The sequence below is a fragment of the Chlorocebus sabaeus genome, chromosome 10 (genome assembly GCF_047675955.1).
Source record: "Chlorocebus sabaeus isolate Y175 chromosome 10, mChlSab1.0.hap1, whole genome shotgun sequence".
NCBI lineage: Eukaryota > Metazoa > Chordata > Mammalia > Primates > Cercopithecidae > Chlorocebus > Chlorocebus sabaeus.
Window position 1 is genome coordinate 64,607,256 of NC_132913.1, and position 25,597 is coordinate 64,632,852.

Consider the following 25,597-nt stretch of genomic DNA (forward strand, 5'->3'; position numbering starts at 1 on the left):
TACACAAATGACTAGCTGCAGCAATGAGTCCACGGCAGTGCTTGCTACCTCCAGGGGGAACTCAGGAGGAGAGACACAGATTTGAAGAGAAAATGAGTTCAGTTTGAGTTTAAGATGCCTGTGGAACTTATAGGGTCTGAAGCTCAAGAGAAGGGTTGGAGATGGAGAGAGCTATCTGGGAGCAGGTAGATGGTGCCATACTCAGGAAAGAGAAAGTATCAAAAAGGAGGACATGTTAAATGCTGTCATCAGGTCAAATAAGGAGAGAACTGAAAAGTGCCCCTTGAATTTAGCTACATGGAGATCATGGGTTATTTTGGAGAGAGGAATTTTGGAGAGTGAGTGGGAGGTGAGGAAGTTAAAACAGTGAGTGGACAATTTTTCCAAGAAGTTTAACTGGCAAGAGAAGAGAGGACAGTAGATGGAAGAGGATGTGGCTTTTTTAGTCTGAGAAAGGAAGAGCCAGTGGAGAGGAAGAGGTTGAATACGAAGGTAGGAGTATGAAGGAATAACTGAGAGAGTGAGGTCAATGAGAAGTCAGAGAGAGATGGAACCCAGAGCATCAGGCCAAGAGATTGGCCTTGGATGGAGTCAGGGGGAGTTTTTCTGTTATAATAAGAGGCAAGGTCAAAAAAATGTGTAAAGATGCAAGTAAGTTTAAAGGTTGTAGGCGGGTGTGGTGGCGCATGCCTGTAATGCCAGCACTTCGGGAGGCCGAGGCAGGTGGATTGCTTGAGTCCAGGAGTTTGAGACCAGCCTGGACAACATGGGAAACCCCATCTCTACAAAAAATTTGCCAGGCGTGGTGGCATGGGCCTGTAGTCCCAGCTACTCAGGAGGCTGAGGTGGGAGGATCACCTGAACCCGGGAGGTTGAGGCTGCAGTTAGCCATGATCACGCCACTGCACTCCAGCCTGGGCGACAGAGTGAGACCCTGTCTCACACACACACAAAAAAGTGTATAGATTGTTATGGAAAACTGAGACTGCTCACATCTCATAACATCTACCCCCAACCAACTCTGATATGTGGGGGAAAAAAATCACCAACTGAGAATGAGAAGGTAGAGAGGCCAACACGTGGAGGTGCAGAAAGAGGCGAATCCTTGAAATAGCCCCTCTGGAGACTGAGAAAATGAGCAGGCTGGAGAATAGAGTAGGACTGCAGGCAGCAGTGAGGTCCCACCTGAGGTTGCTGAGCATAAATTTAAGGTAGCCCCAATCTGTGTGACAGGGTGATTTTTTCCTCCAGTGCCCAACAGCTTAGGTAAAGGAATGGCCAAGACAGACAGCTGGATTCAGGGTATACACTCTAAAATTTGTCAGGCAGATAAAACAGAAGAATAATGAAGTAATGGAGTTGAGAACACTGGTCAGAGGCCAATGTTATCAGCCATGGAGTCCTTCCTCAGTAGAGAAGGAATAGGGGACAGTAAGCAGATTATAGATAAGGGGAAAGGAGAAAGCAGAAAGACTGCAGATCTTAATAAGTTTGGAAAATAAACATGGTGAAAATAACCAAATGAAAAGAACTAGAGGACTCAAGAGTCATGGGTTCAGAGGTGCTGTGGTTTCTTGATGACATAGCCTAGGGGTGGCCATGGGATTGAGTGATTGAAGCACAGTGGAGAAGGTAATTGGAAATGGAATCAAGAAACTGAGAAGTCAGGTATGTTTCATGGAAATACCTAGATAGCTAAAGAGGGAGAGGGATAACATTAGGAGAAATACCTACTGTAAATGACGAGTTATTGGGTGCAGCACACCAAAGTGGCACATGTATACATATGTAACAAACCTGCATGTTGTGCACACGTACCCTAGAACTTAAAGTATAATAATAATAATTTAAAAAGGTCATTGAAGAGGCTGGGTGTATCAGGGAGTTAGCTGATGATGGAATGAGATTCCCAGGGTCATAGAGGAAAAGTTTCAGAGGAAAGGGAATGTAAGAGATATAAGAAAAAATTTTTTCCTAATCTCACATACTCAACGAATACAATGCTTCTGGTCACCAAAACGTGTGGAGGTTTTCCTCCACCTACAACCAATTCTTCAGTGGACACAATTATCCTATAATTTAACACAATTATCCTATAATCACTATCTACCTGGAGATAGCATTAGATCCCACAGGTGGAAGGCTCAGTCTCCCAAGATTGCTTCTACTTCAGATGCCAATTCCAATGTTTCAGTATTGTTACCTATACTTCTGACTGACTGGTTATAAATTAGGGGTTCCTATGAGGATTCCACTTCTCGGGTTCAATTAGTTTGTTAGAGCAGCTCACAGAACTCAGGCAATCACTACTTACATTCATCACAAAGCATGTGATGTGGTTTGGATCTGTGTCCCCACCCAAATCTCGCATTGAATTGTAATCCTCAGTGTTGGAGATGGGGCCTGGTGGGAGGTGACTGGACCATGGGGTGGATTTCCTCCCTGGTGCTGCTCTTGTGACAGTGAGTGCTTTCAAGATCTGGTTGTTTAAAAGCATCTCCCCACTCTCTCTTCTGCTCTGGCTATGTAAGATGTGTGTGTTTCTTCTCCTTCCACCATAATTGTAAGTTTCCTGAGGCCTCTTCAGAAGCAGAAGCTGCTATGCTTCCTGAACAGCCTGCTGAACTGTGAGCTGATTAAACCTATTTTTTTTTTTTTTATTATAAATCACCCAGCAGCGAGAAGGGACTAATACAGGATGTTACAAAGGATATAGACGAATAGCCAGATGGAAGAGATGCATAGGGCGAGGGATGAGGGAAGAGGCATGAAGCTTCCCTGCCCTTCATAGACATTCCACCCTCCAGGTACCTCTACATGTTCAGCAACCTGGAAGCTCTCAGAACTCTGTCCTTTGGGTTTTTACAGAAGCTTTATTAGGTAGGCATGATTAATTACATCATTGGCCATTGGTAATCAACTCTACTTTCAGCCCCTCTAACCTCCCTAGAAGTTGGAAGGTAAGGCTGAAAGTCCATCCCTCTAATCATGCCTTAGTCTTTTCGGTGACCAGCCCCCCTCTTGAAGCTATCTAGGGCTCCCCAGCCACCAATGCCTTATTAGCATACCAAAGACACTCTTATCACTCTGGGGAGTCCAAGGGTTTTAAGAGCTGTGTGCCAGGAACCAGGGGAAGAGACCAAATATTTTCCTCTTTTTTTTTTTTTTTTTTTGAGTCACTCTGTTACCTAGGCTGGAATGCAGTGGCGCAATCTCAGCTCACTGCAACCTCTGCCCCCTGGGTTCAAGTGATTCTCCTACCTCAGCCTCTGGAGTAGCTGGGATTACAGGCTCCTGGCACTGTGCCCAGCTAATTTTTGTATTTTTAGTAGAGACAGGGTTTCGCCATGTTGGCCAGGCTGGTCTTGAACTCCTGACCTTGTGATCCACCTGCCTTGGCCTCCCAAAGTGCTGGAATTACAGGCATGAGCCACTGCGCTCGGCCCCAAATATTTATTTCTTGTCACAATATCACAGGGCGGAATGGGAAACTGAGTCTAGTATGAGGATGAGAGTTCATAAGAGGATAACTCATTGAAAGAACCTCCCCTCTTGGATACACATTAAGGATACTGGGGGTCTGAGGGATGGTGGGTTTAGTAGGCTGCACAGATGCAGAATTAGTGGGAATAGAAGAACATTTAGGTCTCTTAGCCTTCAGCTTTGTCCTGGGTGTGTCATACTTCCAAGGCTCCTGAGTCTCTGGAAGGAGTGGGCTGAGTATTGATTCCAGGGATAGGTTCAGAGCTGAGGGTTGCTGATCTGCAGCACTGAACTGGTGTGGTCTTTGAGATGAATGCAGGCCTGTCCCAGCTCCTTCACTCCCTCATATGCCACACTGTCTCAGTACCTCTCTGCCTGTTCATTTTAGGGCTTGATTTTGTCTCTAAACTTAGAGTCCAGGAAAAAGTATTCAGTATCCTTAGAGCATTAGGAGTTGTGTTGGCACAGGCAGATAGCCTGACCCATTATAGTAATAACTAATTTCAACCCACACTAATTAGCAAAGGTATTCATTTAAGGAAAGATGTGGTGTTTAGAGTAATCTTGTGGAAAAACTGCTTTCATTTAAAAAAAAAAAAAAAAAAAGGAGCCAGGTGCAGTGGCTCACGCCTCTAATCTCAGCACTTTGGGAAGCCAAGGTGGGCAGATCACGAGGTCAGGAGTTTGAGACCACTCTGACCAACATGGTGAAACCCCGTCTCTACTAAAAATACAAAAATTAGCCGGGTGTGGTAGTATGTGCTTGTAATCCCAGCTACTCAGGAGGCTGAGGCAGGAGAATTGCTTGAACCCAGGAGGTGGAGGTTGCAGTGAGCCAAGATCACACCATTGCACTCCAGCCTGGGTGACAGAGCAAGATTCCATCTCAAAAAAAAAAAAAAAAAAAAAAAAAAGGATAGAGACAGAATTTGATGTGTCTGACACATCAAATACTGATTTTTTTCTTAAATATGAAAGATTCACTTAGTTTTTTGTTTTTGCCTTGGGTTGGTTTATTTATGTACTATATTTGTTTTTATTCCCATGGTGATCTTCTTTCTTTCTTTTTTTTTTTCCTGAAGTGCAGTGGTGCCATCTTGGCTCACTGCAACCTCGGCCTCCAGGGTTCAAGTGATTCTTGTGCCTCAGCCTCCCGAGTAGCTAGGATTACAGGAGCATACCACCACGTCTCGCTAATTTTTTGTATTTTTAGTAGAGATAGGGTTTCACCATGTTGGCTATGCTGGTCTTGAACTCCTCACCTCAAATGATCCGCCTACCTCGACCTCCCAAAGTGCTGGGATTAAAGGGGTCAGCCATCGCACCTGGTCCCATGGCAATCTTTTGCTGTTGCTGCTTAAAAGACACAGGTCATCTTTTAGCTTCTGTCCAGTTCATTACACATGAACAATTTAGTTTTCTTTAGAACACTCTTGAGCCCTTGAAATGTCATACATAAGGGGCCAGCTTTCTTATGTTTTCCCTGTCAGCAGATTTTGTTAAGAACATCTTGCTGGTAGACCCCATTTTATTAATGATGAGATTCAATGAACTCCTGAAGGGTAAGGTGTTTTTTTTAAAAAAAAGATCTTTTGATGGGGTTTGATGTAAACCTCAAAGGTCTTCTCTTTATGTCTGTTCTACTCCTTTTCATTTGCATTATTAATTCTCCCATAAATTGCATACTTCTAATGAAGTGTTACCTTCATGCTGACTTCCTAAGTTTCAGGGCAGCATCTGGTGACATAGGGATCATTTTACAGCAGCGTCACAGCATCAGTTGACAAGAAGGTCAGTAAATAGCATTGTTACGGATCTTAAGTGAATCCAACACTTATAGCAAACCAGGTGGCGTGGAGTTTGGCTGTATCAGATGTGCAGGGTAATGATGCAAATGACTATGCTTACACGACCCCTCTGCATGACTTAGGAACAATGCCTACATTATCTTTAAGATACAGAAAACACAAGTAACATGTAAGAAACGCTGTTAAGAGTCAGTTCCCTTGTTCACTAATATCAGTGTGTCGTTAGTCATTCTTTGTATTCTCATGTGACTGATTAAATCTATTTGGGAAAAAGTGTCAGCCATCGTATCTTAGATTCTGTTTCTTAAAAAAAAAAAAAACAAAATGAAGGGTGAGTTGGGGGAGGGCTGTTGATGGCAGTTTGCTGCTACTAAGTCCAGCCTGCTGTTTCTGGCATTTTTTCATCTGTGCTGCCATCTAGAGGGGAGAATTAGAAACACACAAAAATAAAGCCCCAAGATGGAGTTCAGAGAAAGTGGATATTTATTTGTAGAAAACTGGAAGAAACATCATGAGATTTGGGACTATAATTTTATGTTTTTCTCTTCTTTCTCTCTGTCCCTCCAAGATCCAAAACAGGACTTGGATATCTGTGTCTCAGTTTTTATGAGGACATTCCAGGCATTGCTGGGAAGCCATTTCCTGGATTCGAACTGACTTCTTACATACCTAAAATTCAATTGTATAAACTTTCTGGGACCACTGAATTGTCAGGAAGTGGTCTCACTTTTCTATAGTTAAAACATTGCTGGAAATGCTCACATTCCCAGACCTGTAAGATTTGGAAATAAAATGGCAGTTTTTTGTATGTAAATGAACAAGAGAAAGAAGTCCTTTCAACACAGTGGAGCAGTTCCCTGAAGTCTGTGCCTTCCACAGAATCTACTAGATCTGCGGGATGTTTATAGGTGAAACGTTGGTCAAATGAATTTGGGGACTGCAAGGTAAAACAACGTTAAGCAGTTTTTATAGGCTTTAATTTACCAGTATGCACCGCCAACTTGCAAGAGAGGAAAATGCTGGGCAAGCTTTCCCAAACTTGTTTGACCTTTAAACCCTGGGCTTTTCATAGACCTGGTGTTGTGTGGCACTTACATTCGGAGCTATTACAACAGGGAAAGGACGTTAGCCTGCTGCATGCACACCATGCACAAACACCAGTCCTCCCTGACCCCATCCTATTCCTTCTCTCTGTGTCTCAATATTTTTGAAGTTTTGTTTTGGTTTAAGTAGAGATTGGGGAATTTAACTACTTTTTTTCCTCTAGCAGGATTGTAACAGAAGTAGGATCTGTTTGATACTTGCTACTCCCAGGTAAAACAAAGTAAGTCTACCTACAACATATGCCAAATTTTCTCTCTCAGCTTACATGTCAAAAAGCCCATAGTAGGATAGTCTTTTTACTCAGCACACATTTAGTGTGCTCTAATTCTGTGTGAGGTACCACTGGGAGGGGAGAACAGAGGGAAATAAAATATGATCCTTGACTTAGTCAAATCATTAAATAGATGGAGTGATAAGTTTATACACAGATTACTACAAGATCCCTTATACAGACAAATAATGGTCATACTAGATTTAGTCATCATAACTGAAATAATAGGGCTTAGTTTATGTGGAGCAAGGCCATGGAAAGTATCCATGGAAAAAGAAACTAAGCCTTACAGAAACTCTGTTGTAGTGGCATCCATTGTTAGAGCATTTCACCTTATTTTAAAACAGGAAAAAGTCAATGGCAAAGAATATCTGTCTGTATTAATGCTGGAAAGTGACATTCTTGATGAAACTAAGTGAACAATATTAATAATGCTTCTCTTTTGATAATTTTTCTGCATTTTAGGAGATGGACCATATAATTCATATTTTTGACTCAAAAAGTAATGTCTCTATTTAGGTATTAATAAGGATATGATCCCTTACAAAGGATACATATTATTTCCACTTCATGAAAGCAACAGGGGCTCAGAGAATTCGTTTGTTTAATAGCTTGTAAAGGGCAGGCTTGGAATTCAAATCCAGTTCTATCTGGCCCCAAATTGTTATTTGTGTTTCCCTTTTTGTGGGGCAGAGTAATTTTAGAAAATGTTTGCATACTCTCTGATTTCTATAGCCTAAAAATATGATGCCAAAGCAAAATGAGGTAAACAACTTTCCTGAGCTTTAGAGAATTACACATACACAAATAGGAGACTGCAAACTTTGTAAGAGCAGAAACCTCAAGGTCATATCTGTTCTCTTTGCCACACTAAGCCCAGCGCTTAGCACATACCTGGCATATAGATCCTCAATAAAGATTTGCTCAATGACGCGCATATGAATGACAGTGTTTGGGATTAGGTGGTAGGCACTCATGAAAACTTTCCACATCTTCTTGTATTTTTTGCAAAATAGCTCACAGTTTTGAATCTGCAAAGGAGAAATAAGATAAAGGTTAATACAGGCCATTTGAAAGTATGCCTTACCTCCTTATGAAATGGTCTGAATCTGATCAAGGGCAATTTTCACATTTATGATTGTACTTTCCAGTTAAAACTCATAATTAATTAATCATATTGTGAGTCAATTTGTGGATGATTGAGAACCTTCCCCTGCATAGTTGTTTGGTCATTTCCCAACAAATTCATTCCCTGAAAATGGCTAAAAAAATTAGGCTTGAAGTAAAACTAGATTTAAAGGCAACGACTAAATCTTATTTATATCTGTATTCCTAGAATCTTGCTTTATAATAAGAGCACAATATATTTTGAAAAAGAAGGAAGAAAAAAGAAATCAAGGGTAGCAAAAAGGAAGAAAAATGAGAGTTTGGAATCTTGGATTTTAGCCTTGGGTTAACATTGTGAACTTGGGCCAGTCATTTCTTCATTTTGTTTCTAAGTTTCCCTTTTTGGAAGCCAGAGGTGTTGACCTAGTTGACCACTGAGGCACCTCCAGATTCTAACAGCCTGTGGAAGAAAGAGACTGGGGTCATTCTTGGTATAAACATGCCCATGCTTCCTTGTGTCCACCAGGGGACACTGTAGTACTAGTGCAGCAGCCTCCCATCTTCCAATTTATTCAATTCTGTTGACAGTTTTTTTCCTGTTTTAGTCCCCTGGAAAACATTCTTTAACTTTCAAACTCAAATTTACACTACAAAGTATGAGATTTAATTTGGTACAGAAAGCTGGATAAACATAGGAAGAATGTAGTTCAATGATTAAAAGAGAAATTAGGGCCAGGCGTGGTGGCTCACACTTGTAATCCCAGCACTTTGGGAGGCCGAGGTGGGTGGATCACGAGGCTAGGAGATCGAGACCATCCTGGCTAACATGGTGAAACCCCGTCTCTACTAAAAAATACAAAAAAATTAGCCGGGCATGGTGGCAGGCGCCTGTAGTCCCAGCTACTCGGGAGGCTGAGGCAGGAGAATGGGGTGAACCTGGGAGGCAGAGCTTGCAGTGAGCCGAGATCGCGCCACTGCACTCAAGCCTGGGCGACAGAGTGAGACTCCATCAAAAATAAATAAATAAATAAATAAAATAAAAGAGAAATTAGAATCATAGAGCTATTTGCATAGTTACGTTATAAGATGTTAAGATTTTCTGTGGTCCAAAAGGGGGGCTTTGAAACTCTTTTAAAGAAAACAAAGTGGAAAAAATTGTAATTCCCAGAATAACAAAAACATAAACTTAATAAGTATGTCAAATCTATGTGAAGACAACTATAAAATTGCCAAGGCTTAAATAGAGATATACCATGTTCTTGGATAAGAAGACTTGGCATTTAAAAAATTTAAAATTATTCCCCAAATATATTCATAAATATAATACAATTCCAATGGAAATGCCAATGGAATATTTTTTTGAAACTTTACAGAAGAGTTCTGAAATTCATTGAGAAAAATTAAACTGAAAAGAGTTAAGAAAAAAAGACAACCATTTGAGAGGAAGGAGGATTTGAACTGCCAGATTTTTTTTAAAGATAAAACAACTGAAATTAAAACAGTAGCATAATGACAGCAAAATAAACAAACAAACTAATAAAACAGCGAGTCCAGAAACGAACCCAAGGATGATGTCCTGGATGTGTTTATTTGTCTGGTGTTTGCGTGCTTTGGTATTTGGCATCTCAACACTTTTCCTGTTATAGAAACTGAAAAAAGGCATATCTTCCTCTTCTAGACAGCAAGGATATCAGCCCATAACTGGTTTGTCCAGTGGGATTCCCACACTGAATCCAGAAGGAGTGACGCAAAGATGCAGAGACCATCAAGCTATCCACCAAGACAGTGATGATGTCAGTAATTCAGGAGAAGAGGATGTCTGGTGGTGGCACTGTCCTTAGTTTCTATTTAGGCTCTTCCTATAACAGTTCTGCACCAAGTTCTGGCAGCATTCTAATCAGACTGTTCTACAGTGGTCCTTGGCTGGTTAATCTGCTGCCAGCCTCATTTGGCTCCTGTCTAATTCCTGAGACTGATTTTTAACTTTCCCATAGAATTTTGTATATAGATACTGTTACTCTTTCAATAAATTCCATTATACTTAATCTACCTAAAATTGGTTACTAATGCTTGCAAATAGGAATTCTGACTTGTACAGAAACTGGTAATGGGGATTCAGTTACAAACAGCAGACTTTCAGGGAAATCAGGAGAATCTGGGTATGCAGACTCATTGTGTTTGAAGATAATAAAAACCAATTAATATTCAAAGATGAGACTCTGGAAACCCACAGCCTGTAGTAGTAAAATAGCTAATGAAATTAATGCCTGTGAGGATTAGGATTGAGTTGGGTATTAAAGACAAGACCGTGGGGGACAGAATTGCTATTTTCACAGAACAGTATGAAGGAAATGAGGAATTCAAGAGCTGGGTGCTAAGGCTAGCTGTTTCATTTGAAGACATTAACAAATGAAAATCTCTAAATTCTCATCTTAAAATATGAACTGAAACCCAAGTGTGAATTTGTTAAAAGAAACTTATAGCCCCAGGATGGAGATAGCTATAAACCAATATTTGTTCTTGTCGATTGCTGATTTGCAAATCAGTCAAATTCACCTCCTTACCTGGGGTCTTAGAAGAGCATGTGTTAAAGTGCTGATTCTGAAAGAGTAAGATCTTTAAAGTTAAAATGCTATATAGGGGAGAATTTGAAGAATGCAGAGACTCCTTGCCCCCAAACTCAGCCTTCTTTGCAGCTGAAGCTTTTACGTATAAAGCTATTTCTCCTTTGTTTGAAGAGGCTGAAATTCCCTAGTTTGAGGGAGTTACCTTATAAGAGGTTCTCTTATATCCTACTCTTACTCTGCACTATCTCCAGATCTGCAATTAGAGTCAAATTTGCTGGGTGTGGTGGCTCACACCTGTAATCCCAGCACTTTGGGAGGCTGAGGTGGGCAGATCACCTGAGGTCAGGAGTTTGAGACCAGCCTGGCCAATATGGCGAAACCCTGTCTCTACTAAAAAATACAAAAAGTAGCCAGGGATGATGGTGGGTGCCTGTAATCCCAGCTACTTGCAAGGCAGGGATAATTGCTTGAACCCAGGAGGTGGAGGTTGTGGTGAGCCAAGATCACACCACTGTACTCCAGCCTGGGCGACAGAGCAAGACTGTGTCCCCCACCCCAACCCCCCAGAAAATTCTAGTGTGCTTCAAGAGGCCAGTTTACAAAGTGAAGCTTAGTAAGCTATGTCTCAAGCAACAAAGGAATGGAATAACTTTGCTAATTAATCTGTGGGATGTGAGTTAGAATAGATTTTAAGAATGTTGAATGAAGAAGACGACACAATTTGAGATTGGGTTGAATTTACTAATAGGGCTTACAAGAGATTCTGGATTATTCTAGTTTGAGAAGCTAGGAATAATTCTGTTTGCTCTGCTAAATGTTCATCGAAATTTAGACTGAGGGGTGAGTCATACAAAATAAAGTTGAGATGCAAATCTCTTAGGTAAAATGTAAAGGAACAAATTTTTAAATTTTAGGAGACAGGAATGCTGGATTAGATTTGTCATATCTGACCCAACCACCCACCTCAATTGTGTCTTCCAAAAAAAGATCTAGCCAGGTGCAGTGGTTCACACCTGTCCCAGCTACTTGGGAGGCTGAAGTGGGAGGATCACTTCACCCAGGAGTTTGAGGCCAGCCTGGGCAACCTATCGAGACCCTGTCTCTAATTAAAATAAAAATGATAAAAAGGTCCAGAAAACACTCTTTACAAAGGCCTTGAGAAACAAATCTATGAGGGAAGGGTCAGCATATTTGAAACGTGATTTAGAGAACGTTTCATGTAGACCAGTGATGATGCTGAAAAGAGGTTACAGTTGAATTTGGCTTACTGAGTTTCAGAGGGATGGCAGGATCCCAGAGCGACATGGTCTAGATAGCACATTTGCATGGGGCTAAGTTGAAAGGTAGTAGGGTCAGTGTGAAAATCAGAATGCTCTGACTCATGGATTCATGGGAGGTGACTAACTGATCATGGAGTCCCCAGGACTGAAATAAATAAGAAGTCACTAAGGTCCTACTTGATTTGTATAGCAAACAAGAAAACAAACAAAAAACCTTCATGTCTAGAAAAGAGAGACAGTATCCAATTTCCAGATATGAATCAGTTCTCAGACACAGTTAAAGGAAATCTGAGTACCCTTGAGGAAGTGCCTACTTGAATCTACCTCCTGGAATACAAAGGGACTTGTGGCCATTTATTAGGACAGTTGTGAATGATGAAGCAGAAATAGTTCACTTTCATCTGGTACAGACAAGAATATAGCTTTACCTTCTTGCCACAGGATTACATCACCTTTTGGACCCTGGGTCACAATGAAGTCAGCAGAAAGCTTCTTATTTCCTCATCTCACATGGTATCAGACTATATTCATCCTATACAGGTGGGGACAAAAGAGTAGAAAGCAATAAATTCCTTGGACACCTTGAAAAAGACACGTGAGAGCTTGAGTGGGAATTTTTCAAGGGTCCAGTGGTCTACAGAATATGTTTGGCTGTAATTCTAAAGTGAGAGATAAACTGTTGTACCTGAGCTCCTTACCAATGTGAAGAGGCACTATTTTGGTGGACCTCTTTGGATTTTAGAGGCTTGCTACTAGGTCCCAGTGGAACACCTACGCCTGAGACACCAAGTGACTTTGCAGTCATAATTGCCTATCAGGATCCAGGTGTTAATTCAGGCTCATAACTCACTAGGCCTGGATAGTCCTGAGGATGAGTGAGTTTAGTGAGCACGTTGCTTGTATTCTCCTGCTGCTTACGTCTGTCACACTGCTGTCCCTCCCTAGCTTACGTGTGTCTCATGGGGTATTCACTATGTCCAATTGATTTGAGAGGAAAAAATTAAAATCTTGGTTTACAGATCCTTTTTTCTTGGTTTGAAGTGGGTTGCTTTAGCATTTACAGCTCACTCCAAGACCCAGAGAGACCAGGGGAAAGTACGAGCCTTGGCCGGGCACGGTGGCTCATGCCTGTAATCCCAGCACTTTGGGAGGCTAAGATAAGAAGACTGCTTGAGGCCAGGAGTTTGAGACCAGCCTGGTCAAAACAGCGAGACCCCATCTCAATCTATAAAACAAAAAATAAAAAGAAAAAAAAGGGTAATCCTTAAAATGGGCAGAAATTGAAATAATATGTATCTCATTGTTCAGTTTGCCTGGAATTAGCAGTGGCTAATAGTTTGGTAACTTGACCAGTGACTTGGAAGGGTTAAGATTGGTCACAAGGAAGTCTGAGTAAAAAGTACATGAAAGGACCTCTAGAAATGGGCCAGAAGATGTGAACATTATACCCCATATTATCATTGAAAAGGAAAGTAGATATGATCAAATTATCTAGTTACCATGTTTAAAATTTTAATTAGCTCTGGAACTTACACTGAAGATTAATATGTACATCCAATAAACTTGATCCAGCAGTGGTTGAATCTGCCAGTGTGTGTGTGTATGTGTGTATGTGTGTGTGTGCATGAAAAATTCCTCCTAAATCCTTCCTCACTCTCACTCTTCCCGTATAAACCCTTACGTTGCCCTGAGTATGGTTTAAAAGCCACTGAACTAGTTCAATCTCACTTTAGAGAATAAGAAAATATCAAAAAAATTGACTTGATCTGTCTCAGGCCATATAGTGTCTACCAGAATAAAGGCTCAAATTCTCCTCTTAAACTGGCGCTCTCTCCAAAATAGTACATGACTTCTGTAATTGAGAATAAATTCAATATAATGGCAACTCCACTCTTCCCTATTATCTAATCCATTACTCATCATGACAGAAAAGTATCACCATTTTCCATTCTTCAAAGCATGGAAAACTGAATGGCAGGATAGATGCCTGAATGAAAAAAGATTAAATATTATAATGCATATTTGTAATTTCCATCATATTACCTTTCTCCCTTAGACTTGGAGTGGCCTTCCATCTATAAGTGGCAAACAGTGTAAAGGACATTGTATTCGTTGTTAAATTAAGGGACAGGCAGCTTAAATCTTTGACAGATGTCTCCAGTTGTGACTCGTATCTAAGGTTGCACTGTCTAATACAGTAGTTACTAGTCACATGTGGTGATCAAGTTGAAATCTGGCTAGTCTGAATTAAGATATGCTGTAAGTCTTCAAAATCTGGTGTAAATTTACCAGATTTTGGTGTAAATATACACCAGATATAGATATATAGCTGGTATATATTTAGATACCAGATATATATCTGGTATATAGATATAGATATACGGATATATATCTGGTGTATATTTAGAAGACAGTATGAAAAGAGAATGTAAACTATTTAATTAGTAATATTTAAATATTGATTACATGTTAATCACATTGAACAATTTTGGTTAAAGAAAATACAGTATTAAAATTAATTTCATAAAGAAGCCAATCTGAGAAGGGTGTACACACTGTGTGATTCCACCCATATGAAATTCTGGAGAAGGCAAAACTCTGGAGACAGTAAAAAGATCAGTGGTTGCCTGGGATTAGGGTGGAGGGAGGGATGAACCGGTGGAGCACAGAGGATTTTTACGGCAGTGAAACTACTCTGTGTGATACTATAGGTCATAAAGTTCTCCAGACTCATAGAATGAACAACACCAAGAGTGAACCCTAAAGTAAACTGTGGACTTTTGAGTGTTCCAATGTAGGCTCATCTGTTATAAAACAGGTACCACTCTGGTGGGGGATATCGATAATGGGGTAGGCTATGCATGTGTGGGGGCAAGGGGTATATGAGAAGTCTCTGTACATTCCTCTTAATTTTGCTGTGAACCTAAAACTGCTCTAAAAATAAAGTTTTTTAAAAAGTCTATTAAAATGTATTTTACATGTTTCTTTTTACTTTAAAAAATATGGCTATTAGAAAATTTAAAATCACAAATGTGGCTTGCTTTATATTTTTATTGGTCAGTGCTGATATAAGGGATTTAGCAAGAGAATGGAAACCAAACCAAGCACAATTTGGCCAGTGTTTCCTGTAGCTCATTAGTGTTGTCAGAATTATAAAGATGTTAGGTACTCACACAAGTGTATGTGAGCTACTAAGCTTTCAATTTTGGCAAAGTCACCATCTGCAAATCGCAATTTCACACTTTCCAAAAAATATTGGAATGATAGTGAGCTAGTCCTCAAGGATAAGGACTATGTCTAGTTTTGTTTTTAACACAGAACAAGTTACATTCTGGTATTTGATAATTTTGCTTTAAAAATCAGGTGGACTAGAGCTTTTAGTTCTTCAGGGAAGGTACAGGGAAAGTGGCCCTCTGGTGAATTGCTTTGAACACAGAAATATTTACTTTGAAATTGTGAGCCTCGCATTACTTTATCATATCTATCCAATTTTATTTCACTATAAAATTTTAATTCCTCTGCCCTTAATCACGAAAGCAGAGGAAGGCAGAGTAGACAATGAGTTAATGGTATTCTCTATATGCGATATACAGAATTTTAAGGTGGCTATAATTATGTTTAATTCTATTCATTAAATCAAAGATTTCTCCCAGACCAGTATATACGAGCATGTGACAGAAATCACAGTTAATGCCTTCCTCATCAGAGACCAAGTAGGACTCCTAACTTCCAGAATGTAATGATTACTTTGGCATCCTACATTATGCAGCAAATCCAATAAAGTACAAACAACCTGCCAAGATATAATATGAGTGCTACAATGGGACATCATACATTTTAGCTCCATACCTGCTAGAAGTATCATAAAAGTGAGTGGTGATACTCAGAATAGTGTCTTCTCAAATCTGTTCCTCCTTTTCCTGTGTTGATGGCATCCCCATCTAGTCATAGTCCTATATTTCCTCATTTTCATCCCCTGTGTCCAAGTGGTCATTCAGTAGTACCAATTCTACCTTTCAAATGTCTCTAGAATCCTTCCATTTCCCAACAATTTTCAGCGTAACTTTCCTAGGTGATTCTCTCATCAACCCTGCCTTGGACACCTGGAATACTCTTTATGTAATTTGGTTTCCAGCACAAGCACCTATTAAGCTGTTTTCATTTTCCCCCCATTTTATTGAGGCTCCAAATTGCCAGCAGAATTATTTATCTAAACATATCCTTCCCCTGCTTGAAAATTTGCCAAATGGATCCCCATTACCTGCAGGATACAGTCTAAACTTCACATGACATTTAAGGCCCTATATATTGTAATCTCAATTTACCTTTCCAAACTTATCTCCCACCTCTCTTACCACACCCTAGACCCTGAACATCCAAGTTTTTTTTAATCACATAATCAAAAATCCATGAACATTCCAAATTTTTAAAAGTTGGTAATAGTGAGGGACTTGAAAAGATTTGTATACAGTAAAATGAACATGCCTCAAATATAAATCTATTACTTGTAGAAAATTTATTCTACGCATTTCCTTTTGTCAATGAAGTGGTAATTCTTTTGATAGCAAGTGATAGAAACCTAATTTGAATTTCTTTGATAAAAATGAGAAATTATTGGCTTATGGGTTCCAAAGAAGGGTTATAAAGCCAAACAAATTGATGAGCAGAACTATAGTTCTACCTCAGAAATCCCACTGCCATCAAATTTCCCTTTGACAACTGGCTTGGCACTTCTCTGCATATCAGCTTCATCTGCTCTCACTGCTGACAGAATCTGCCCAAAGCAGAAAACATGGTTACCAATAGCTATTTGGGTCAGTGTCCTTTAAGAACCATGTGGCTGTCTCTCTTTCTTCATTCCAGTTTGAAAAATCCAGAGGAAGGCCTCTTATTGTACTGGCTTAGATCAGGTGCACCTATTCCTGATTTATCAAGTGTGGCCAGGAAAGTAGGATCATGTAAACACAGAAAAGTTCTGGCTGTAGCCATGTGGATGGTGGTGGGAGATGAAGATATACTCCTTAGGAAAGAGTGCTATTAGTGAAGGCAATCGCACAGATATCTGCCAGAGCAAGTAATTCTTAAGAATTTTAGTAGAATTAAATCAGAAGAGCTGAAAGTTATATAATTAATTACATTTAAATTATATATTTAATTATATTTAACTTCATTTATAATTACTAATTGATCCAGGTCTGCTAGCACTGTAGCTGGCCCCATCACAATAGATTTTTAGACTTGTTTGGCCTACAAGTTTGTACTCATAATTTGCTTATTCTTATTTTTTGTTAGTTTTGTTTTAGGTATCTAATTACATTTGTTCTAAATACTAATAATTTCATTTCCTAATAGTCGTAACTCATATTTCTATTTTGTTGTTTATTTTACTTGCCAGAACTTCCAGAATTATAGGAAATAATCATTTGTGTTATTGTAAAGTTTATGTGTGTGTGTGTTTATGTATATAAAGACTACTAGTGTAAGGAAGCAGGAAAAGGGTATCTCCATTAAGTGACTATTTACATTCCTGTTGGAGCTAGAAAGGAACTTAAAAGACACCAGGGTTTGTAACAAGTCAGTATGCAGAGGACGGTATTCCCAGTGTTTGAAACAGGCCGGGTGTGGTGACTCATTCCTGTAATCGCAGCACTTTCTGGGGCCAAGGCAGGAAGATCACTTGAGGCCAGGAGTTCAGGATCAGTCTGGGCAACGGGGTGAACTACGAAAAATTAGCCAGGCGTGGTGGTGCATGCCTGTAGTCCCAGCTACTGGGAGGCTGAAGTGGAGCCCAGGAAGTTGAGGCTGCAGTGAACTATGTTCACACTGCACTCCAGCCTGGGTGACAGAGCAGAGACACTGTTACAAAACAAAACAAAACACTGAAACAATGTTGGGTTGTTAAACAACATATAGGTTGGTGAACTACTGCTGCCCTGAGATATCACCCTTTCCCATCCCTCATCCTTATGGGCCAATAACTAAAGGGTTAGATCATAGCAGGGGGCTGTCCATTCTGATTGGTTTCAACTGTTTTAATATTTTGATTATCAGTGATATTAGAACCCAGTAATTTGACTGTATACTCCTAGCGGAATATACTACCTTGGGATACACACACACACAAAACAACTGCAAATAAATCTTTAATGACCAAATTGTCAGACAGAGAGAGAGAGAGATTACAAGCTGCCTCTAACTCACTGAGCTCCAGTGGAAAGAGAAGGAGGTAAGAAAGATTTCCATACTATGGCCCACAAAGCTATCAGTGGTAAAGCATTCAGGAAGTTACTGGATACAAAAGTCACCTGCAAGAGTTCACCCTCTACTGGAGTGCTGAAGAAACTTCATCACTGAGACACTGCTGCACTGCTACTGTGGTACTCTATAAAATTAAATATTATCAGAAGTCTATCAACTCCTGATTTGCTAACTTCCCTTCCAGCATCTGGTGCAAGAAATTTCTCAGGACTTCAAAACAGATCTGTGCTTCCAGAGCACAGCCATTGGTGCTTTGTGGAGGCAAGAGAGGACTATTTGGCTGGCCTTTTTGAAGACAACAACCTATGTGTCCTCCATGCCACATGTGTAACAATTATGGCAAAAGACATCCAGCTAGCACATAACGTACGTGAAGAACATGCTTAGGAGAATGGCATAAACCCAGGAGGCAAAGCTTGCAGTGAGCTGAGATCTGGCCACTGCACTCCAGCCTGGGCGACAGAGTGAGACTCTGTCTCAAAAAAAAAAAAAAAAAAAAAAAAGAATTCACTGTGATGGAAAACATTTCATTCTTCTCTCTCTCTCTTCTTCCTGACACTGGTAGTTGTGAATGTTAGATTTTTTTTCCCCATGAGGTCAAATGGTACCTACATACAATGACAACAAGTGGAAAAACAGAAGACAGAAATCAGGTACTGGCAATTTCTCCATATTCATTTGTGTATGAATTTTTAATATAAATGCAGGGACACAGGTTTGATTATATGAATGTATCAAATTTTCACATGTACAATAAAAATATGCACTATTGTGTATCAATAACAAATTTTAAAAATGCAAGGACACAAAGCATTAATGCAAATCAAAATGTTTCAGTGAACAAGTTTCAGCAGTTCAACTTTTTTTTTTTTTGAGACGGAGTTTCTCGTTACCCAGGCTGGAGTGCAACGGCGCGATCTCAGCTCACTGCAACCTCCACCTCCTCGGTTCAAGCGATTCTCCTGCCTCAGCCTCCCAAGTAGCTGGGATTACAGGCACCCGCCACCATGCCTGACTAATTTTCATATTTTTTAGTAGAAACAGAGTTTCACCATGTTGGCCAGGCTGGTCACGAACTACTGACCTCAGGCAATCTGCCTGCCTCACTCTCCCAAAATGCTGGGATTACAGGTATGAGCCACTGCACCTGGCCAGCAGTTCAACTTTATAACAATATAAATAAACCTGTTAAAATTTTCTGGACAATGCCAGCATTTGGACTTTTTAAAAACAAGCAAATTTCTTATTCATGGCAACTAAATAATGTTAGTAGCATTTGATAATACAGTCGATTCTGTGCATTCACTGTACTTTTCTGAGTTGTCCTACATGCAAGTACAGGTTTTTAATGTCTGTCTTCTGTGCTATTCCTGTAAGTTTGCTATTAAAATATATTAAACTATTTTTTTAAAAGGAGAAAATGAAAGAAACACAAACATTGGTCATTTTATGATATTAAGGAATTCTTGTTAATGTTTAAGGTATGCTAATGGTATTGGTATTATTATTATTTTTCATGTCAGACGGGTAATGTGCTGATGACATAACAAGGTTCAAGGGTGGCACATCTCACGCATGCATGTGAACACCCAATAATCACACTTATGAACTACAAAAGGATCAGGATTATGTTTTTAAAAAGTCTTTCCCTTTCATGATAAATACTAAAATATTTACAGATCAAATAATATAGCTGGGCAGCTTCACAAGAATCCATTGGGTGTTGAGGTAAAGAGAAAAGTGAATGGGTGTAGATGAAATAAGAGTGGTTATGAAGTGATGATCTTTGTGGCTGTGAGACTGGTTACTGAATTAGTCTCTCTATTCTTGTGTATGATAAAAATTTTCCATTATAGGCCTACTGTGGTGACTCATGCCTGTAATCTCAGGACTTTGGGAAACCGAGGTGGGCAGATGGCTTGAGCCCAGGAGTTTGAGACCAGCCTGGACAACATAGCAAAACTCTGTTGCTACAAAAAATAGCCATGATCATGCCACTGTACTCCAGCCTGAGTGACAGAGTGAGATCATGTCTCAAAAAAAAAAAAAAAAAAATTACAAAAAATCAACAAAAAAGTTACATTTATTTACTATCACTCCTGCAGGTCACGTAACTAAATTCCCTAAATTTATGGTTGGAAAAATTTGAGCAAAGAATTCCCCCAGGACTCTTTGCAAAAAAGCATTTTGGAAAGCTCTTGCTCTTTGGAAAAAAAGCAAGGACTTTGGAATCTCACTTACTATACCAGCTATGTGACCTGTGGCAAATTACTTAACCTTTTCAAGTCGCATTTGAGTTATCTGTATAATGAAGCTAATAGCATTTATCATGACGGGCTTTGTGAGAACTAAAGGAAATAGCACCTGTAAAGGGCCTAGCACAGTGAGCAGACAGTAGACGCTCAGTAGTTGGCAATTGTCACTATTATAAAGTGTCTAATATCATACAACTTGCAGTAGTACAGTCAAGATTTGAAGCACGGGTTTCCTGATGCACAATTCTGCCGTATTAGGTTATTTCTTTTGAGTAACAAGCTTTTAATAAGTACCAGCTGAACTGAAGAAAACAGAGAAACACCTGAATGGAAATTAACGAACAACTGACAAGAAGATTTGTTTCCCTAGATATGATATGATATCATATCTTCAATAATGGCATCAATCTTGTTTCTCATTGACAGTCATGGCCTGACTGTATCCTTCCCATGAAAACATTCGGTTCCATGAGGGCTGTTTTAAATAAAAGGAATTTGCTTTAGAAGGGTTTCTTTTTTTAAATCTGTAACAAGAGGCCCCATATGCAGCACAACTACCTATAGATGATAATCTGACTTGACCAAGGTCACCCTGCTAGAGAGAGGCAGAAATGGGTTTAGAACCTATATTTCCAGGTATATATATTTGCTTTCAGTAAATATGCTATTTTTATTTATTTATTTTTGAGACAGGGTAGAGTGCAGTCGCATGGTCATAGCTCACTGTATTCTCAACCTCCTGGGCTCAAGCGATTCTCCTTGCCTCAGACTCCTGAATAGCTAGGACTACAGGTACGGGCCACTGTGCCTGGCTAATTTTTAAATTTTTTTTTGTAGAGACATGGTCTATGTTGCCCAGGCTGGTATTGAACAGTTGGCCTCAAGCAATCCTCCTGCACTGGCTTCCCAAAGTGCTAGGATTACAGCTGTGAACCACAGCGCCCGGGCTGAATATATTATTTTTAGATGTTTACACATTAGGAAAAGTAATTTCCACTATAAAGCATACAATGTATGGTACTGTCTTTCTAAGAATCAACAATAAGGAATGTTCCATTTATCATCACATGGACTATTGTTTTTCTTCTTTCTTTTTTTTTCTTTTGAGGCATCAGTTTCAGCAGACGCCCTTTGCCAGATGCCCCTGGCACTCTGAACTTCTTATCATCTGATCTGAGGAAGAGCTGCAGGGCTTTAAACAATGTATGTATTTATTGGCATTATTCTCTTTGTTCTCTACTTACATAAGCCTCCCCGGTTCTTTCTTCTTTCTCAGTAATTTTGGAAACCTTTCATAGGAAGGGAAGAGAGAATAGGATGTCTTTATTCTCTGTACTTCTTGGTGGAAGCGAGGGAGAATATATGATGGAACTGATGAATGGAAATGATAAAACTAAAGGACTTTACCCCAGTCACTCTGCTACTATACTAATGAAAAATTTAATTGTGTTTAATAAACACCTAACATTGTGCTAGATACTGAGAATACACAGGTGATTCAGACATTTTATCAGTTTGGTGTACCTGCCCTCAGAGAGCACAGAGTCTAGTAGGTTGGGTAGGTGGGTATCAAAACAACTATAATAAAAAGCTAGAAAATATAACCGTTAGAGGTGAAAATGAAATGCTTTAGCAAGAAGAGAGAAGTTCTGACAAGAACAGACAGGCTTTCAGAGAGAAAGTGAAGTGTGGCTGGGGCCACGAGGGATCTTACTTCAGCAGACTGAGAATCAGAATTTAAGACTTGTTACTCCGAGACTGTTGGTGGTTACATCATATGAAGGAAATTGGAAAGGACAGGGTGTATTCTGAGAACACTGGTGTGGCACCAACTGCCAGCAGCAATTCCACTTGAGGGTTCTTTCTTGCCTTTTCAAAACAAAATGTAAACACAGAGGATAAATATAATCAAACCAAACCAAAGTTAAAAGAATAACAATACGATACGGAACAGGCCAGGTTCTTTCTGTTCCAGAACCCACGTGTCAAGGAAGAAGCCGTATGTATCTCTATAACATGAATGTGGCTATCCGTTCATCAAATATTTAATGAACCCCATTGTGTGCTGGGCATTGGCATAAATGCTGTGGACAAAGCAGTGAAGAAGACAGCCGTAGCTTCTGAGTTCACAAAGTTTATATTCTGACTAGGGACACAGTCTTTAAACAGCAACTAATTACATAACTACAACTGTTAATAGTCAGTGTAAAGAAGTGAAGATGCTAGGGGAACAGTTAACAGTCTGGGGTTTTAGGAATTCTTCTTTGAAGAAGTCACATTTGAACTGAGTGCTAAAGGAAGAGTGAGGGCAGAAGCTGGAGTTAGGGGTTGAAGGCAGGGGAAGAGTGTTCAGGGTAGCACCACCAGTGTGGGTGGCCAATGAAGAGTGAGAAAGCTAAGCGGGTGGGTGAAAACCTCTTTGTGCATGGCCTTGTAGGCCCCATTCATGATTTGGGTCATTACCCTTACACGCCAGGAAGCAACATAGTTTTGAAAGGTCAGTTTGAGTGCAAAATGGAGAAAGGATCAAACAGAGAAAAGAATCGATGGCAAAGGCCAGTCAGAAGGCTACTGGGACCTGCCTAGAATCCAGGCAAAGAAATGAGGGTGACTTGTAATAGGGTGGAGACACTGGGGATGGAGAGATTCAGGAAGAAAGTTTGGGAGGAGGAGGGCAAGATCTGAAGAGAAAGTCTGGCTTGACAAGATCAGCTGGGTGGTGTGTGTGTGTGTGTGAGTGTGTGCTTGTGTGTGTGTGTGAGACAAGATCAGCTGGGATGGTGTGTTTGTGTGTTTAAAAGATCAGCTGGGATGGAGTGTGTGTATGCATGTGTGAGAGACAAGATCAGCTAGGGTGGTGTGCATGTGCGTGTAAGACAAGATCAGTTGGGGTGGTGTGTGTGTGAGACAAGAGCTGTTGAGGTGGTAGGTATGTGTGTTTGTGGGTGTGTGTGTGACACAAGATCAGCTGGGATGGTGTGTTTGTGTGTTTAAAAGATCAGCTGGGATGGAGTGTGTGTGTGTGCGTGTGTGAGACAAGGTCAGCTAGGGTGGTGTGCATGTGTGTGTGTGTGTAGGACAAGATCAGTTGGGGTGGTGTGTGTGTGAGATAAGATCTGTTGAGGTGGTGGGTGTGTGTTTGTGGATGTGTGTGACACAAGATCAGCTGTGGTGGTGTGTGTGTGTGTGTGTGTGAGACAAGATCAGCTGTGGTGGTTGTGTGTGTGTGTGAGACAAGATCAGCTGGGGTGGTGTGTGTGTGTGAGAGAGAGTAAGAGAGAGACAAGATCAGCTGTGGTGGTGTGTGTGTGTGTGTGAGAGAAGATCAGCTGTGGTGGTTATGTGTGTGTGAGAGACAAGATCAGCTGGGGTGGTGTATGTGTGAGAGAGAGAGACAAGATCAGCTGGGGTGGTGTGTGTGTGAGAGAGAGTGAGAGAGAGACAAGATCAGCTGTGGTGGTGTGTGTGTGTGTGTGAGAGAAGATCAGCTGTGGTGGTTATGTGTGTGTGAGAGACAAGATCAGCTGGGGTGGTGTATGTGTGAGAGAGAGAGACAAGATCAGCTGGGGTGGTGTGTGTGTGATTGAGAGAGAGACAAGATCAGCTGGGGTAGTGTGTATGACAAGATGAGCTGGGGTGGTGTGTGTGTGTGTGTGTGAGAAAGAGAAGATGAGCTAGGGTGGGGTGTGTGTGTGAGAGAGAGAGACGAGATGAGCTGGGGTGGTGTGTCTGTGTGAGACAAGATCAGCTGGGGTGGTGTGTGGGTGTGTGTGTCTGTTCCATAGCAGTGAGAGGAGTCAGAGTATCTCTAAGCAGGGACCAGATTTTAGACTAACAAATCTGCACCACTTTTAGTTATATTCTCTTTTGCATTATACTAGAATCCTGACACTCTCGAACCAAGCCCAAAGTCAGACCAGAACGTCAAGAATCAGTCATCTTTTCTTAATCCCCATATACTGAAACTGTGCAAGATTTGGCTTGTGGGGTCACACCCTAAGCATTCCTGAATCCTTTCCCAGAACCTTGTGCAAAGCTTTAAACAGAGAGAACAGACAAGGATATCAGGAAGACAAAAAAGAAAAGAGAAAACCCGTAATCAGCTAGAAAGAAAAAGATGATAAGTAAATATGGGCTAGCTGTACTGAGTTAAAGAAATACATTGGCTAGGCACGGTGGCTCATGCCTGTAATCCTAGAACTATGGGAGGTCGAGGCAGGCAGATTCCCTGAGGTCAGGAGTTTGAGACCAGCCTGGCCAACATGGTGAAACTCTGTCTCTACTAAAAATACAAAAATTAGCTGCGTGTGGTTGCATGCACCTGTAGTTCCAGCTATCTGGGAGTCTGAGGCAGGAGAATTTCTTGAGCCCAGGAGGCGGAGATTGCAGTGCGCCGAGACTGCACCACTGCGCGCCAGCCTGGGTGACATGACAGAACAAGACTCCATCTCAAAATAAACAAACAAACCAAAAAAAAAAAAAAAAAAAAAAAGAAAGAAATATATTGGTACAAGTTCCCAGGCCTTCCTGTTTTGGGTGGAGATGAAATAATCTTTTAGAGAGAATCTTAGATTCAACTATGTTTGAGGCCCTTATCTGCTGGAGGAACAACAACTTAGTAGTGCTAAGGCTTGGACATTGTAGTCACTTAGTAAATATTTGTTGAAGTGAAGCATAATAAAGGTTCTGAGGGTTACATACACTCAGTGAAAATTATTTAAGAGTCCCCAACTTCTATCATTTCATTACAAAAAGGAGAAGGAAACAGGGAGCAGATAGGGCTTGGCTGCTGTTGTGGAAACAGGAACTTCGTGTCGTATGAAGTAAGCTCTGGGACAGGAATTTTAGCAATAACAGGTTGACCCTTGGCAAGTCTGCACCTTTGTTTTCTCACTTAAAGTAAGGAGATTATATAAGATGAAGATTTTCTAAGTGCAACTTTTGGTCTAATACAGTATGGAAAGCAAGGTCCAAAAGCTTATACTGTATAGATCTGAGTGGGGAAAAAAGCAAGCAAGCCATTTACTGAAGGCAACAGGGAGCCTTCTCTGCTACATTTCAAAGAATCTTATTAAACTGAGACAGGATTCACATGTGGATTCCTTTCTCTGGGCTCCCGACTAAGAACTGATTGCCACCACCTGTTTTCGTTCATACCAGCATCTGTTATTGTCTAAAACAAATATTCTCCCTTCACTACAGTCCTCAGTTTCTCAACAACTTTCCTAACAATTCAGGAAACCAAGCACTCTTGCCAAGGACGTGGGTTCATGTAAGTTTCTTCAACCCCAGCCTCCTAGGATCCTTCCCCAGGGCAGCCAAGTCTCAGGCTTCTTTTCCAGGCACCTCAGTCTTCCATAACAAGGGGAAATTTTTATTTAACCATAGAAATAAATACACCTTTATAACTTAAATTTTTTTCCTATAGGTTACTGGGGTACATGTGGTATTTGGTTACATGAGT

The 25,597-nt window shown here is 40.5% G+C and overlaps 1 protein-coding gene and 1 non-coding gene across 2 annotated transcripts in view; both read right to left on the bottom strand.

Annotated features, from left to right (window-relative positions):
* NFE2L2 (NFE2 like bZIP transcription factor 2) overlaps window positions 1–25,597 on the bottom strand; it is a 152,108-nt gene that overhangs the window by 96,130 nt on the left and 30,381 nt on the right. Inside the window, exons 2-3 of the mRNA XM_038000639.2 lie at window positions 12,049–12,152; window positions 7,561–7,697 (exon numbers count right to left, since the gene is read on the bottom strand). The gene's annotated coding sequence lies outside the window, so the exon portion shown is untranslated. The remainder of the gene's footprint in view (window positions 1–7,560; window positions 7,698–12,048; window positions 12,153–25,597) is intronic.
* LOC119625536 (small nucleolar RNA U13) lies at window positions 19,396–19,499 on the bottom strand. The gene has a single exon (XR_005241728.1). It is a non-coding gene; the product is annotated as a small nucleolar RNA U13 (small nucleolar RNA).